Source organism: Crocodylus porosus, unplaced genomic scaffold (genome assembly GCF_001723895.1).
Source record: "Crocodylus porosus isolate Cpor-Errol unplaced genomic scaffold, CroPor_comp1, whole genome shotgun sequence".
NCBI lineage: Eukaryota > Metazoa > Chordata > Crocodylia > Crocodylidae > Crocodylus > Crocodylus porosus.
This window is the reverse complement of record NW_017728886.1, coordinates 156,827,957-156,833,779: the sequence shown is the minus strand read 5'-3', so window position 1 is coordinate 156,833,779 and position 5,823 is coordinate 156,827,957. Positions and strand designations below refer to the sequence as shown.

The following is a 5,823-nucleotide window of genomic DNA, read 5'->3' as shown; positions in this document are numbered from 1 at the left end:
TGAAGGATGACTTGGAAATTTCATAGCACGATAGGTTCCTTAGTGCATGTCCAGGTAAGAAACTGTGTGCGTTATGGAAGTTCTCCAAAGGAACAAATGCATCATAGACAAGAAACCTGAGAGAAGTGTAAAATACACTGCAACCTTTAATGACACAGAACATTTTAAACTTGGACAATCTTAGTAAGAGGGAACCATTTATTTATCTGAGTGCTCAGACTGGCATTCAGATGCTTTTAAATGGGAATCTGGGTGTCTAAAAACTACTTTGTCCATTAGCATTTAGACCTGGAGACTTCCATTTAGACAATCAGAACTGAAAACTGGACTGAGAAACTATATACCTGAGTATAATATAGAATGCAGGTAAGAATATTGCTACTGTTTAAAACAAATTCTTTGCATTTAAAAAATAGGCCGTGACCATGACTGTGAAGGTGGAAGAACACTGAGACGATGCAGGAAGATTTTTCTTGGTAAGATGAGCCACTAGGTGGTAATTTGCATAATGATATCATGGAGTGAACATTTTCAGGCTGCATTTTAATTTTCTAGCTTTAGAATGCCTATTACAGGCTGACACCAAGCACCCCATTCTACACAAAGGTACTAGGGGCTTTTTAAAGCACCCATTGACACTGACAAGGGCAGGTGGCCTTTGGCTAACTCTTTATAAACCTGAATGGCAGATGGAAGATAAAGAGCCAAAAGTGTGTGGGGGTAGGAGGGAGAGAAACACAGAGAAAGGGGAAGAGGTATATGGAATGAAAAACAGAGAAGAAGAAAGCAACAGCCTATGTCTAGGACAGCCAGGGAGTAAAGGCAGAGCCTAGGCATAGTGAATGAAAGGGGTTCAGGAGGCTGAGAAGCAGACAAATATAGGCAATGGAAAAAAGCATCTATGAGGTCTCTAGGGAGATGAAGATAACAGCAAAAAGAGTAAGAAGGGAAGGAAGAAAAGTGGAGAAGAGATGGGGAAGACAGAATACAGGAAAATAGAAAGAAACAAAGCAAAGGTGTGCCACTTGGGAGGCATAAGGGGCTAATTATCCGCTCATAGATTCATGGCAAAATAACATCCCAATGTCTCAGTCAAGAAGATCTTCCCATGTGTTTTCACAAGTGACAGTCCTCAAAGATGAAAGAGAAGTGAAAACAGAATGGAGGCAACATAACTGTGTGCTCTAGGTTTGATTCCCTGTCTTCAATCAGTTTATTTATGTATCTAGACTTATCATATGATAAAAAAGAACATATTTTCTGTGCTCTAGGTACATTTACCTCTGATTAGAGGATTTACCTTAGAGAGATAGCTATTTCTACTGATAGCAAAAGGCCAATTTAGATTCCTCACATTACACTATTTATATACACTTGCTTAAGAAAACAAATATCACACATTTGCTGGAGCTTCTTTCATCATTTATCAGCCTCTCTCCTCAAGATATGGATCTAAATCCTGTTATTTCTCCATCCCTCCCATTTCCCTTATTTATGCCCCACCTGGGAATCAACCAAGAATATAAAAGTTACCACAAAATACTGTATTGTGCTAGTTACTTTGGTCACAACAGCTTTATTCATTCCCTGGATGACTAGTTGGTTTCTAATGGAAACAACTAATCCCAGCTGATGTTGGCTATTGTGAGATGTTTGCGTGAAATTGCACGACAGCCATGCACAATGGTGCTGCAACTGATAGGACTGCCACAGGAAGTGCCTATTTATCTAGCAAGCTAGCTAGCCAGTCTGTCCATTATGAAGGGTATTTAAATAGTGCCAGCCACTGTTGTTTCTATGTACTACAAACCATTGTAGCATGTATTGCAGCAACTGATCAGAACATGCGTTGCTTCTTAGTTTGACACATTCTCATGTTACCTCAATGTAGGCTGTTTCATTAATTTACGGATGTGGCATGCAAAGCAGAATCTGCAAACAGAAAGGGAAATAAGAGCTTCCTCTCATTCCCTCCGCTACTGCAGAAAAACCCTTGGAAGGGGAAAAAGAACCCGGTAAGAAATCCCATTGGTTTTATAGTTATGCAGAACAGTACAGAATCAAGATTGTAGTAGAGGAAAGCAAAGAGGTGGGGTATGGCACTATAAGCCATTAGAAATTGCATGAATCTAAGGAAATTTTGCTCCCAACCCTGTGGGCTCTCAGTGCACGAGGAAAATACCTAAGTAGCTGGTATTAGCTACATTCACTTTATCACATGTTATTACTTGCATCTCTGGTATGCAAAGAGAAAGTATGCCAGGCAAAATAACATACTCTTCCCCTCCTCCTCCACCTACCACCTGCAAGACAGATTCTCAAGGGGTGTGATTACAGGAGATGGGACAGTTCCCAGCCAGCCCCAGGCTCCATGGAGCACTCTCCATGGAGCCCAGAGCTGGCTGGGATCTGCCCCAGAACGGGACAGTTCTCGGCCAGCCGAGGGCTTTGCAGGGAAGTGCCACTGGGCACAGGACCCCTCCCAATGTGTATAGGGCAAGGACCCAGGTGCCACTGCAGCCATTAGAGCTCTCCTGGCCCCATGTGCATGAGGACAGGCCCCACGCTTCCTGCCAGTCCCCAGGCTAGCACCCAGGCAGAGCTTAGAGCTCCCCCTGGCTGTTGTAGGCAGACAGAGCAGGGTGGGAGCAAATCTGCTCCCAAGACAGAACACATATAGATGTGCCCCCAGGTAGAGTTACTGCCCAGTATTTTTACTGCACACTAAGCCTACTTTGAATTAATAGCACATGTAGACATGCCCAAGAAGAGGCAAGCACAATGCATCAGAATTAAGAGACAGAGCTAAATAGTCAATAGCCTTTGTTTACCTGTTTACTCTCCTCTTGCTGCCACCCATATAGACATGCAAGAAGATGCACTAGTAAGCATGAGACAACAATCACAGGGAAGCTGTATAGATCTCATGAAGATTACTGCTGACCAGAAGCAGAAGGCACCAGGTGCTGCCATGCTTGTGCTGTGGCTGCTGGGAACACCCTTTTTAGAAGACATTACCTCAGGGATATGTGATGGTACCAGAAACAATGACCTCTAGTCATATAGCATGAGGCTTGAAAGTCCTGCCAGGGGTTGTGAACACCACAGGGTGGCCAATATGAAACACTTCAGTCACATTCTGTGCTAAAGTGTAATTACTGGATGCAAGCAGATCTCTAATTTTAACCAGTCCATTCCCCCACAGTTACTATGGTGCCAGCATTTCCTTTGTAATGACTCCACTTTGCAGGAATGCCTCATTACCTAAAAAGAAATCATGCTCGACTGCAGTCTAGAACACAGCAACAGAACAAATTTACCTCATTAAAAAGATTGGCTCAGTCATTTCTTTTTAAATTATACAATGGAAAGCAGTTTAAAAACGTCCACTTGCTCCCATATACTTCAAAATATATCTTGAGTTAAACAGCCCCATCTGGCAATCAAGGTGCAAAGTACATACAGGCATGCCTCGGAGATATTGCGGGTTCGGTTCCAGACCACTGCAATAAAGCGAATATCGCAATAAAGCGAGTCACACGAATTTTTTGGTTTCCCAGTGCATATAAAAGTTATGTTTACATTATACTGTAGTCTATTAAGTGTGCAATAGCATTATGTCTAAAAAAACAATGTACATACCTTAATTAAAAAATACTTTATTGCTAAAAAATGCTAACCGATGGAAAAATGGCGCCGATAGACTTGCTCGATGCAGGGTTGCCACAAACCTTCAATTTGTAAAAAACGCAATATCTGCGAAGCGCAATAAAGCGAATCACAATAAAACGAGGTATGCCTGTACTGTGATAACATTTTCATGCACCCTGATGAAATGATACTCCAAGATATGACAGAACATGTGTTCAGTTTTTAAATGTGGATGCTTAAAATTAGATCATGTTAAACGTAGCATATACACTTGTAAATGGGCTTCAAGATACCTAAACACCATTTATACATCTAAATACAATTTTAAGCACCAAACTGTAGGGTACTAACATTGAAGGCTGGACGTTCTCATCTAAGGAAGAACCACAAAACAACATGTTAATGCATTTGCCTAAAAGACCTGTCCTCAACTCTTGCCTGCATTGCCCATGGAATGAAATGAGTACTCTTCTCCTACTTTCTTGCAGCCACTTGTGGACACGCAACAGCCTCAGACAAAACTATTTTTTTTCAAACCATTGAAAACCTTCACTTCAAAGGGATCTACAGCCATAATAAGTAATCTTCAGGCCAGGACTGAGATGCTTCAGCAGAGCTGTGCAGGAGAAGCGTGGACAAAGCAAGTTATTGTCAGTCCTATAATCTCTTTGCTTTCAATAATTGCTCATATTTGCACAAAAATTATAAATATTAGTGGCAAGTTGAAGGACATAACTCGGACATTGTCCACTCCATTCTCCCATAACACCCTACCAGGAAAACTGGGAAATGCCCAAGTCATTTTTCTCATCAAATCAAGATGACCAGCCTTTATCTTTATATTGATTGCCTCTTTTGTCCTGAGGTTCTTGCCTGAAGGACATTTTATGAATGTAAATTTGACTGATGGGCTGATACATTTATATTCATGAGAACTTAGTGGGCTCTAAGCAGATTAGCATTAGTTTACACTCCAATTTTATCAATAATAATCAGGAAGAGGAGGGATTAATCAGAAACAGGCAAATAGCTTCAGTCTTCTAATCTCATCATATCAATGCTGTGTACTCAGCCCAACAATGTGCACAGCGTATACTGTGTGATAGGCCAGCAACCATAACGATTTTTCAAGCCCATGTTTAGTATTTCATTGATGCTGCCTGTACACGCATTTGCCACAAATGTACTTTTACATGAAGCAGCATAAATGGCAATTAAGGAATTATTTTAAGGGGGTAATGGAACAATAAACTGTGTTTTGAGCATTGCCATTCTCTGTGCTACAATAGCTGCACCCCGGTTGCAGCACCCTGTAACATGTGAACTGCAGATTTCCCTACCATAGATGCACAGGTAAAAATCAGAGAACAAAATGTCCTGAAATCATTGTTCACAGCAAGTTTCATTTCAGGAGTAAGGATGGTACAGACCAAAAAAAGAATATATAATTTGTTTTGCCTATTAGAGCAATGACCAGGTTGTTATATGTGCTCCGGGGTGTGTGGAGGAAGGGGAGGTGCTTTAACTAGAGAGGCTCTTGGGAGCAACTCTAATTAAAGCGCCTGCAGTGTCCCATGCAGTGGTGGCAGTGGTGCCTTTATTAAAACTTGTCAAACAAGCTTTAGTCAAAGTTCCCCCACCACTTCAAAATGGTGGTGGGGGCACTTTGACTAAAGCTTGTTTGACAGGTTTTAATAAAGGCACCATTGCCACCATTTTTAACTGCAAGGATGCTGAATATAAGTGATGCCAAGGCTGCCGGAACATGCTAATTAGCACACGCCAGCATACTAAATTAATTGAGTCTGTTCCAACACACTCTAATTAGAACGTTCTAATTACAATATGTTGGAGCAGGTGATAGGCATGGGTATAGGTGCCCAGTGTGTCAAAGTAGCTGGATCTACACTAGACTCTGAAGCAAAAGCTTACACGTTTCAAGGCTAGATGTACCACTTCATGAACAATACCAGTGTTTGGAGCACTAATATAGATAATGGAATGATATTTTTAATACTTCATAGTTTCATAGTTTCTAGGGTCGGAAGAGACCTGAGCAGATCATCGAGTCTGACCCCCTGCCATGGCAGGAAAGAGTACTGGGGTCAAACAACCCCAGCAAGGTGTACATCTAGCTTCCTCTTAAAGACCCCCAGGGTAGGAGCCAGCACC

General features: G+C 41.6%; 1 long non-coding RNA gene across 1 annotated transcript; it reads left to right on the top strand.

Annotated features, from left to right (window-relative positions):
- Positions 1–414: 414 nt before the first annotated feature.
- LOC109324724 lies at positions 415–3,456 on the top strand. The gene is made up of 3 exons (XR_002104991.1): positions 415–476; positions 1,892–2,015; positions 2,865–3,456. It is a non-coding gene; the product is annotated as an uncharacterized LOC109324724 (long non-coding RNA).
- Positions 3,457–5,823: the final 2,367 nt, after the last annotated feature.